Source organism: Loxodonta africana, chromosome 4 (assembly GCF_030014295.1).
Source record: "Loxodonta africana isolate mLoxAfr1 chromosome 4, mLoxAfr1.hap2, whole genome shotgun sequence".
Lineage (NCBI taxonomy): Eukaryota > Metazoa > Chordata > Mammalia > Proboscidea > Elephantidae > Loxodonta > Loxodonta africana.
In genome coordinates, this window is record NC_087345.1 from 173496581 (window position 1) to 173507844 (window position 11264).

An 11264-nucleotide genomic window follows, 5' to 3' on the forward strand; every position below is an offset into this window, starting at 1 on the left:
CCCCAACTAAATTGGCAGGTCTGGAGAGCTGGGGACTAGGACAATGTTGTTGTTTGTTTGTTTACTTTAGTTTTTGTTTATTTGTTTTTATTAGCCCATACCATGCCTTGCAAAGCTCTAGTAATATACCTAAAACCCAGTGCCGTGGAGGTAGGTACTTAATCTATATATAATTCACCCAACTTTCACCAAATATCTTTTGAGTGTCCACTGTATTCTAGGTGCTGGGGATATACTCATGACGATATAGCCCCAGCTTAAATGTTAGTGAGGGAGATAGACAATTAACAGATGTAAATAAGAAGGCGTTAGCAGGTATGGAGGAAATAAAGCAGGGAAAGGTACAGGAATTGTTAGGGTGGGGAGCAGGAAAGTTGCAATTTTAAATAGTCCCCAGGGAAGGCTTCGCTGAAGAGATTACATCTGATTAAAGTTACATCTTGGAGAAGCGGGAGTAAGCTTCTGGAGGAAGACTGTTCCAGGCAGAAAGAACAGCAAGTGCCAAGACCCTGAGGTCAGTGCATTCCCAGTACATTCAAGGAACAGTGAAGAGGCCAACACAACTGGAACAGAGTAAGCAAGGACAACTGGAAATGGGATCACTGAGTTCATGGGGGCCACACTCAGAGTACCGTGTAGCCATTGTAAGGACTTCAGTTTTATTCTGAGTGACATGGGGCATGAGAAGGGTTTGCTCACAGAAGTGATGTCTTTGACTCATGTTTTAATAGGATTATTTTGGATACAGTGTTGACAGTGGACTCTAGGAGGACAAAGGAGGAAACCAGGAAACCGGTGAGGAGATGATTTGCAACCTCTAAATACAACCAGGAGGGCAGTGGTGGTTCAGGGTTAGAATTCTGATCTTCCATGTGGGAGACCCGGGTTCCATTCCTAGCCAATGCATCCCATGTGTATCCACCTCAGTGGAGGCTTGTGTGTTGCTATGATGCTGAACAGGATTCAGCGAAGCTTTCAGACTCAGATGGACTAGGAAGAAAGGCCTGGCATCTAGTTCTGAAAATCAGCCAGTGAAAACCCTGTGGATCACAACAATCAGATCCCGTTGTTCTTGGGGTCACCCAAGAGTCGGGACTGATTCAATAGCAGCTAACAACAACAACAAATACATACAACCAGAATGCTCCTTAGAAGTGAGGATGATGAGAATTTGGCTCACTTACTTTGGACAGGTCATCAGGAAAGACCAATCACTTGAAACAACATCCTGTTTGGTAAAATACAGGGTTAGCAAAAATGAGGGAAATCTCAATGAGATTGTCTTAGTCATCTAGTGCTCCTGTAATAGAAATACCACACGTAGATGGCTTTAACAAAGAGAAATTTATTTCCTCACAGTAAAGTAGGCTAAAAGTCCAAATTCAGGGCTTCGGTTCCAGGGGAAGGCTTCTCTCTCTGTTGGCTCTGGAGGAAGGTCTTTGTCCTCAATCTTCCCCTGGCCAAGGAGCTTCTTAGGTGCAGGGACCCCAGGTCCAAAGGATGCGCTCTGCTCCTGGTGCTGCTTTCTTTGTGGCATGAGGTCCCCCTATCTCTCTGCTTGCTTCTATCTTTCATATCTCAAGAAATTGCCTCAGGACACACTCCAATCCTGTAGGTTGAGTCCTGCCTCACTAACAGAGCTGCAGCCCATCCTCCCTCATTAACATCATAGAGGCAAGATTTACTACATATAGGGAAATCACACAATACCGGGAATCACGGCTCAGCCCAATTGACACACACATTTTTGGGGAGACATAATTCAGTCCATGACAGAGGTGTATTGACACGATAGCCTCCACAGTGGGCTCAAACATACCAAAGATCATGGAGATGGCGCAGGACTGGGAATGTTTCATTCTGTCATATATAAGGTTGCCATGAGTTGGAGCCAACTTGAAAGCAACTAACAAAAACAACAACCAACAGATGATGGTGGTTTGGCCATGAGGTGACAGTGGAGGTTGTGGGAAGTAGTCAAATTCTGTGTCTATTTTGAAGGTAGAGCCTATACGATTTTCTACTGGAGTGGATATGGAGTATGTTAACTTTAATCCCCTGGTTAAGATGGTGTCTGCCAGGTTTTTCTACTGTAAAGCTACTATTTTTCCCTTTGTAAGTAATAAGTAATTTGTAGGAAGATATTTTGTAAATATTCTCTTCCTCATCAAACTTTTACCCATGAGTTTATGCATTCACTGATAATCTTTGCCTTGATCAATTTATTACTAGATTAATTGCCAAATGATGATTTTCTAACCTGATAGTTCATTTTATATTTATTAATTGTCATTCATAGTGTGTCATACTGTGGGGGCTTGCATGTTGCTGTGATGCTGGAAGCTATGCCACTGGTATTCAAATACCAGTAGGATCACCCCTGGTGGGCAGGTTTCAGCTGAGATACCAGACTAAGACACACTAGGAAGAAGGACCCAGCAGTCTACTTCTGAGAGATTTAGCCAGTGAAAACTTTATGAATAGCAGGGGAACATTGTTTGATATAATGCCGGAATAGGAGCCCCCCAGGTTGGAAGGCACTCAAAAGACAACTGGGGAAGGGCTTCCTCCTCAAAGTAAGTTGACCTTAATGATGTGGATGGAGTCAAGCTTTTGGGACCCTCATTTACTGATATGGCATGACTCAAAATAAGAAGAAACAGCTGCAAGCATCCATCAATAAATGGAACTTGGAATGCACGAAGTATGAATCTAGGAAAATTGGAAGTCGTTGAAAATGAATGGAATGCATAAAGAGTGATATCCAGTGAACTGAAATGGTCTGGTATTGGCCATTTTGAATTGAACAATCATACGGTCTACTATGCTGGGAACAACAACTTGAAGAGGAATGGTGTTACATTCATTGTCAAAAAGAACATTTCAAGATCTATCCTGAAGTACAACACTGTCAGTGTTAGGATAATATCCATACACCTACAAAGAAGGCCAGTTAATACGACTATTATTCAAATTTACACACCAACCACTAAGGCCAAAGATGGAGAAATTGAAGATTTTTACCAACTTCTGTGATCTGAAACTGATCAAACACGCAATCAGGATGCACTGATAATTACTGGAGATCAGAATGTGAAAGTTGGCAACAAAGAATAAGGATCACTAGTTGGAAAATATGGCCTTGGTGATAGAATTGGTGCCGGAGGTTGCATGATAGAATTCTGCAAGACCAATGACTTCTTCATTGCAAATACCTTTTTCACCACCATAAACAGCAACTATACACGTGGTCCTCGCCAGACAGAATACACAGGAATCAAATTGACTACATCTTTAGGAAGAGATGATGGAAAAGTTCAATATCATCAGTCAGAACAAGGCCAGGGACCGACTGTGGAACAAACCATCCATTGTTCACATGTAAGTTCAAGTTGAAAATGAAGAAAATTAGAATGATTTGACAAGAGCTAAAGTACAACCTTGAGTATATCCCATCTGAATTCAGAGACCATCTCAAGAACAGATTCTATGCATTGAACACTAATGACTGAAGACCAGTCGAGTTGTGGGATGCCATCAAGGACATCATACATAAAGGAAGCAAGAGGGTATTAAAAAGACAGGAAAGAAAGAAAAGACCAAAATGGATGTCAGAAGAGACTCTGAAACTTGCTTTTGAACTTCGAGTAGCTAAAGAAAAAGGAAAAAATGATGGAGTAAAAGAGTTGAACAGAAGATTTCAAAGACCGACTCAAAAAGACAAGGTATTATAATGACATGTGCAAAGACCTAGAGATGGAAAATCAAAACGGAAGAACATACCATTTTTCAAGTTGAAAGAACTGAAGAAAAAATTCAAGCCTTGAGTTGTGATATTGAAGAATTCCATGGGGAAAATATTAAACAACTCAGAAAGCCTCAAAAGAAGATGGAGGGAATACACAGAGTCACGTACCAAAAAGAGCTGGTTGACATTCAACTATTTCAGGAGGGACCGTATGAGCAGGAACCAATGGTACCGAAGGAAGAAGTCCAAGCTGTACTGAAGGCATTGGCAAAAAACAAGGCTCCAGGAACTGACTGAATACCCATTGAGATGTTTCGACAAACAGATGCAGCGCTGGAAGTACTCACTCATCTATGCCAAGAAATTTGGAAGATGGCTGCCTGGCCAACCGACTGAAAGAGATCCATGTTTATGCCTATTCCCAAGAAAGGTGATCCAATCGAATGTGGAAATTATCTAACAATATCATCAATACCACATGCAAGTAAAATTTTGCTGAAGATCATTCAAAAGCAGTGGTCCCAGTATGTGGACAGAGAACTGCCAGGAATTCAAGCTGGATTCAGAAGAGGATGTGGAATGAGGGATATCATTGCTGATGTCAGATGATGCCTGCCTGAAAGCACAGAATACCTGAAAGACGTTTACCTGTGTTTTATTGACTGTGCAAAGGCGTTCAGCTCTGTGGATCATAACAAATTATGGTAACATTGTGGAAAATGGGAATTTCAGAACACTTAATTGTGCTCAGGAGGAACCTGTTCATAGACCAAGAGACAGTTGTTCAAACAGAACAAGGGGATACTTACTCCCCAGTTTAAAGTCAGGAAAGGTGTACATCAGGGTTGTATCTTTTCACCATACCTATTCAATCTGTATGCTGAGCAAATAATTTAAGAAGCTGGGCTATATGAAGATCAGGGCATCAGGATTGGAGGAAGACTCATTAACAACCTGCAATATGCAGATGACACAACCTTGCTTGCTGAAGGTAAAGAAGACCTGAAGCACTCACTGATGAAGATCAAAGACCACAGTCTTCAGTATGGATTACACCTCAACAGAAAGAAAACAAAAATCCTCACAACTGGACCAATGAGCAACATCATGATAAACACGGAAAATATTGAAGTTGTCAAGGATTTCATTTTACCTGGATCCACAATCAGCACCCATGGAAGCAACAGTCAAGAAATCAAACGATGCATGGTACTGGGCAAGTCTGCTGCAAAAGACCTCTTTAAAGTGTTGGAAAGCAAAGATGTCACCTTGTAGACAAAGGTGCACCTGACCCAAGCCATGGTGTTTTCGATAGCCTCCTCTGCATGTGAAAGCTGGACAATGAATAAGGAGGACCGAGGAGAAACTGACGCCTTTGTGTTGTGGTGTTGGAGAAGAATATTGAACATACCATGGACTGCCAAAAGAACGAACAAATCTGCCTTGGAAAAGCTCAGCCAGAGTGCTCCTTAGGAGGGAGGATGGAGAGACTACATCTCACAGACTTTGAACAGGTTATCAGGAGGGATCAGTCCCCGCAGAAGGATATCGTACTTGGTAAGGTAGAGGGTCATCGAAAAAGAGAAACACCCTCAACGAAATGGGTTGACACAGTGGCTGCAACAACGGGCTTAAGCATGACAGCAATTGTGAGGATGGCGGGCAGTGTTTCGCTTTGCTGTGTATAGGGTTGCTATGAGTCGGAATTGACTCGATGGCACCTAACAACAACAACAACAATTGGCATTCTATGATAAGGAAGAATTTTTCCTTCTTTATTTATTTATATGAACTTGGACTCGAGTGTTCTTATTTTACTCACTAGGTTATAATCTGTAAATATCTGACCTATTTCAGTGCTCAAAATATGCCACATTTGGCCATTGCGAGCCATTTCAAGCTGGCTCCTTTGTCCTTTTAACATATCTCCATTACTCTTTGAGCACATCATTGTTTCCTGGCACAGTAATACGTTCCAGGCTCATTATTCTCATTTCCTGGTCTGTACCTGGAATCAGCCAATTCTCCAGAAACCCTAGTTCTGTTTAGTGGATGATGGCAGTTAGAAACCAAGATCTGGGCATACCATGTATTTTTAAATCATGAGTTTTTAGTCCTACATGCTATTGGTAAAATCAGAATTCTTTTATCTTGATTTTATCAGTTAACTTTACCCAAACCCAAGAAAACCAACAGAAACATGAAATGTTAGAAGCTGTCAAGTTTAAGACGTTCTTCATACTGAGACACAAAGACGGAAATCATAAAATCATGAGTGCATTGCCATACCTTAACACATTTTGTCATACTTAGACATTGAAGGACACTTGGAGTTAACATTCTGCACTTGTCAGAGAAACATTCACTATCCAGACAGAATAGAATAAGTTCAAAATTATTACCACTAATGAGATCCAAATACATTTTGTTTTATTTTCTCCATTATAATGTTATCTCAACAAAAGTTTACATTTCAATTGGGTATGCAAATTTCTTACTCATTGGGAGAAAGAGGCCAGAACTATACTATTAATACTTAATGACAGACTTTTTCATTACACTGACTATTGGCTTCCTTGGAACATCCTTTTTTTTTTTTTTCTTTCTTTCTAAGTACTAAGGCATGAGGTACTATTTATAATAACAGGGTTATGCAATTCACAAATTGCTTTCGAATGTGCTATCTCATTTGACCTCACAATAGCCTTTTAAACTAAGGCATGGTAATTGTTCTTATCCTCACTTAACAGACAGGAAAAGTAACAGAGAGAGACAATAATTTTCCTGAAGTGGCATTGTTAGTAAATGGCAAGTATGGACCCAAGCAGTTTTTCTGACTAAAATCCAGCTTTCTTTTCTCACTGTTTTAACTCTGACTGTATATTACAATAAAAAGGCTGGGACCCAAGTCCCACCCCCAGAGATTCTGATTCAATTTGTGGGGGCGGCAGGCCAGCTTTGGTATTTTTTATAAGCTCCCCAGTCATTGTGATGAGCAGCCACAGCTGAGACCCGCTGCATACCATACGAAGCTGGGGCATTTTATCCATAGAGCCATGCAACCAGCAAGGCCAGGACCTCTCACACCACACAGCCCACCACACTACAGCCCATCAGAGTTCACTGATTCATGTCTTCACATCACTCAATGAAGAACAAAGGGACCAAGGCCAGATAGGGCTGCAAAAGAAGGGGCTCCTGTGCTGGAGAAGCTCAGAAAAAGTTCTGTGGTCCACTCCTCTGGGCCCACTCCCCTAGGGTCATATCAGCTGCTTTATTCGTTCTAGACAATGCCCTGGTGTCTGGTGAGAGCAAAGCCTGAGGCCAAAAACCAAACCAGGTTCTTTTGCATGTGGAAATCCAGTTGTGCCAACACCACTGTATTGAAGAGACTATTTTTCATTTGAATAGAGAATCCTTGAAAATCAATTGGATGTATGACTTTTTTCTGGACTCTTAATTTTATTTCATTGGTCTATATGTTTATTGTTATACTAGTACCAGACTGTTTTGATTACTATAGCTTTATAGAATGTTTGAGATCTGGAAGTGTGAGTCTTCCCACTTTGTTCTTTTTCAAGACTGTTTTAAAGGTATTGCTGAGGATGTGGAGAAATTAGAATTCTCATCCATTGCTAGTGGAACTGTAAAATGGTCCAGTCACTGTGGAATGAGTTTGGAGGTTACTCAAAAAGTTAAACACAGAATTATCATCTGATCCAGCAATTCCATTCCTAGGTATATACCCAGAAGAACTGAAAGCAGGAACTCAACAGCTACATGTACTCCAATAGCCAAAGGAGGGAAACAACCCAAGTGTCCATCAACAGATAAATGGATAAACAAAATGTGGTATATACATACAATTGAATATTAATCAGCCATAAAGAGAAATAAAGCTCTGATACATGCTACGATATGGATAAACCTTGAAAACATGATGCTGAGTGAAATAAGTGGGTCTCAAAAGGACAAACATTGTATGATTCCACTTAGGTGAAATATCCAGAATAGGCAAGTGTATAGAGACCAAAGTTCATCAGTGGTTATCAGGGCTGAGAGGGAGGAGAAAAGGGGGGTCACTGCTTAGGGGCACTGAGTTTCTGTTAAGGGCGATGGAAAACTTTGGAAACAGTGGTAACAGTTGCAGAATATGACGAATGTAATTAATGTCACCAAATTGCATGAGTAAAAATGATAAAACAGCAAATGTTTTGGTATACATTTTTTTTTTATACTTACCACAATAAAATAAAGAGTAAAAAAGGGAGGAGGGAAGCCCTATAGAACCCTGTGCCTCTCAGCACATACCAGCTGCAAATACTTACTGAGCAGTAAAAGAACCTTTCTAGAGCCCTGCTTTCAGGTTTACATTTCAGAGAGAATTGGTGCTCTGTGCCAAAAGGAGTAAAATCAACATATTCAAAATGTTGCAAACTTCAAGGTGAACGAGTCTGAGTGTCCTGGCCTCCTGGCTGTTGGCTACTCCCAGTGGAAGATGACAATACCTAACAGACTAATAAAAACCAGGATGAAAGTGAAGCGTTTCTTAGTGACTTTACTCAAGGATATTTTTGTTTTCTTCTTTGTGATGATTGCCTTCTGGTCAATCTGCTGAGTGCCTAAGACTCAAAATGACACAGCATGTATGAGTAGCAACTCAGTGGCAGCGCGTGGGAAAAATCCAACATCAGAATAACTGTCCTTGGGTCAGAATGTGTGCTTGGCTGCAGTTCAGACTCTGTGCAGGGTTCAAGGCATTGAAGGGACTGCGTCGCGCCCTCAGCACTGGCACTGGTCAGGGTGGGAGTGCCCACCACATTGAAAGGACTGGGTCGCCCCATCCACACTGGCACTGGTCAGGGTGGGATTGCACACAAGAGAGGCAGTAAAGCAGATCTTGAGCCTCTTGATCCTCCAGTGAGGTGGCCCTTCATTAAGCTGATAAACCTGGGAGTGCACAGGCAAAGGGCCCAGGCAATTCGCATTTCAGCAAATGTTATGGCAAATCCAGGCCAATTCCAAACTGGCGAGTGTTATCCAAACCTTTTCTCTGCAGCCTGATCATACCTTCTGCCCCGGTGCGAGCTTGCAAGGCCAGAGTTCTTTTAGTGCCAGGAGGTTAAAATATACTGGTCCATGACACACTTTCACCTTTTGGTGGATGGAGAAGGGCGTTGGGGGAGTAATCAGAAGCCAGGCTGCTTTCTGGTTCTCTGAGTCCCTTGAGCTAGGACACTGGCTTGTGATTCACTGCCTACAAGCAGCATCCTGAGCCATCCATGCCATCATTTGCCCCCACTATGAGATTCCTACACATGTCAAGGCTCCCTGTCTCTCAAAGCTTTCAAGCTGAGTCTGAATGATTAACTATCTAGGAGATTGTGGAACCGCTTCCCTCAGTGGACAGAAGGTTGGAGTTGGGGGTACCTCTCTGTCTAAGATTACAAACTGTGCACCTCTCTGAAGCCACTCTGGCTTCAGTTTCCTCCTTTGTAAGTAGAGGATGATAACAACATCTGCCTCTTACGGTTGTTGGAAGATAAAACAAGTTGATATCTATGAATGCAAGTACATGTAAGGAGGTAAAGGTTTATAATCGTAGCAGCTGTAGTGCGTATGACTCCAGCTTGTGAGCCAGTCAGTCATTTCTCTTTATCTCTGGACTGCTGGTGAATTAAGTCAAATGTGGAGCATTCACTGACACCCCAGGCTACTACAGGAGCATCACCTTTCATTCTCAAGAGCAGATATTCAAATGGAAAAAGCTAACAAGGTATTTCCCCTTCAGAACAGCTTTTTGATAATTAAAAAAAAAAAAGGAAGAAAATCAAAGATTCCTATAATCTGCCCACCTCAGAATTTAAGTTATAATTTTACCTCATTCAAGTGCACATATGCATATATACAGCAGGTGAGAAGTCCTAGCCCAGAGAGATCAAACATTTCATCTGTGTGTGCTAGAATAAAGAGGTTTAAATGAGACATTTCCTTTTGAATTAGAGAATTTTCTGTAGACAAACCTTGAAACAATATTCAGAGTATTGGGCTGAATTTATCTAACAGTATTTTTTGTTTTGTTTTACAGATAATAGATCCCATTGTACCATAGCTCATTATTTTCTCAGGCAAGCTAGAATGCAAGGCCAATCAATTCCCCTGAATGGAAAACACTATTCAAAAGAAAATAATTCAACAGCTCCACAAGAAAGAGTGTTCTGCCCTCTCTACCAAAGTTAGAAACAGCTTCCAAGTTGCCAATATGCTTTCATATTTAGAACCCATCAGGAAGGCAGGGGTGAGAGTCAAGGCTCTATTTTACAGAGACAAAAGCTGAAATAGCTTTGTAGAAGTAGAAGCAAGAACAAGCCTATCAGAAAGTCACCTCCATGAAAAGAAAGGCTTGATCTCATGTCTATATCCCTAACACCTAGAGCAGGAGCTGGCACAAAGTATCTGATCGCTGTTTGTTTTATTAATGTTTCACTTTTTAGAAGGGAAAAAAGCCTCATCTTTTTTAATGAATGTTATGCTGAAAGGAAGTTAAAAGACAAACTACAAACTAAGAGCATGTATTTTCAACACCTAAACAAAGGGTTCATATGAAGAATACATTAAAAATCTACAAATCAATAAAGACAATTGTAAAAAGACAAACAAATAACTATAAAACTGATCAAAAGAGATGAACAGGCATTTCACAAAGAAATAGACATAGTCAATAAACATATGAAGAGGTATTCAACTTTCAAGAATCAGATAAATACAAATGAAGGCCACAAAGGAAATATTGTTGATTGGCAAAAATAAATGAGTCTAATAGTACCAAATATTAAAGAGAATGTGGATGAAGGAGACCTCTTATACTTGAGGATTAGAACAAAAATTGGTAAAATCACTTTGAAATGCAATTTAGCATTATATTCTAAAGTTGAATATTTTCATATTTTACAATTCAGCAATTCCACTCCTAGCCATAAACTCCTCCAAAACTCTTTGACAGCATCCAAATCAAAAAAGAATAAGTAAAACTATCTCTTTTGCAGATGACATGATTCTATATATAGAAAATCCCAAATATTCTACAAGAAAGTTATTAAAGCTAATAAATTAATTCAACAAACTTGCAGGGTACAAGATCAACACATAAAAATCAGTTGTGGTTCTATATACCAGCAATGAACTATCAGAAAAAAAATGAAAATAATTTTATTTACAATAGCATTTAAAAGAATAAAATATCTAGTTATAAATTTAACGAAGGAGGTGAAAGACTTGTACACTGAAAATTATAAAACATTGCTGAAAGGAATTAAAACAGACCTAATAAATAGTTTGGAAGATTTAGTATTGTTAAGGTGTCAATACTACTGAAAGCAATCTACATATTCATTGAAATTCCTGTCAAAATTCTAAGTCTTGCAGAAAAGGCATTTGACAAAGTTAAACCCATTCTTGATAAAAACCCTTAATAAAATAGGTATAAAAGGGAAATTCCTCAACACGATAAAGGGCA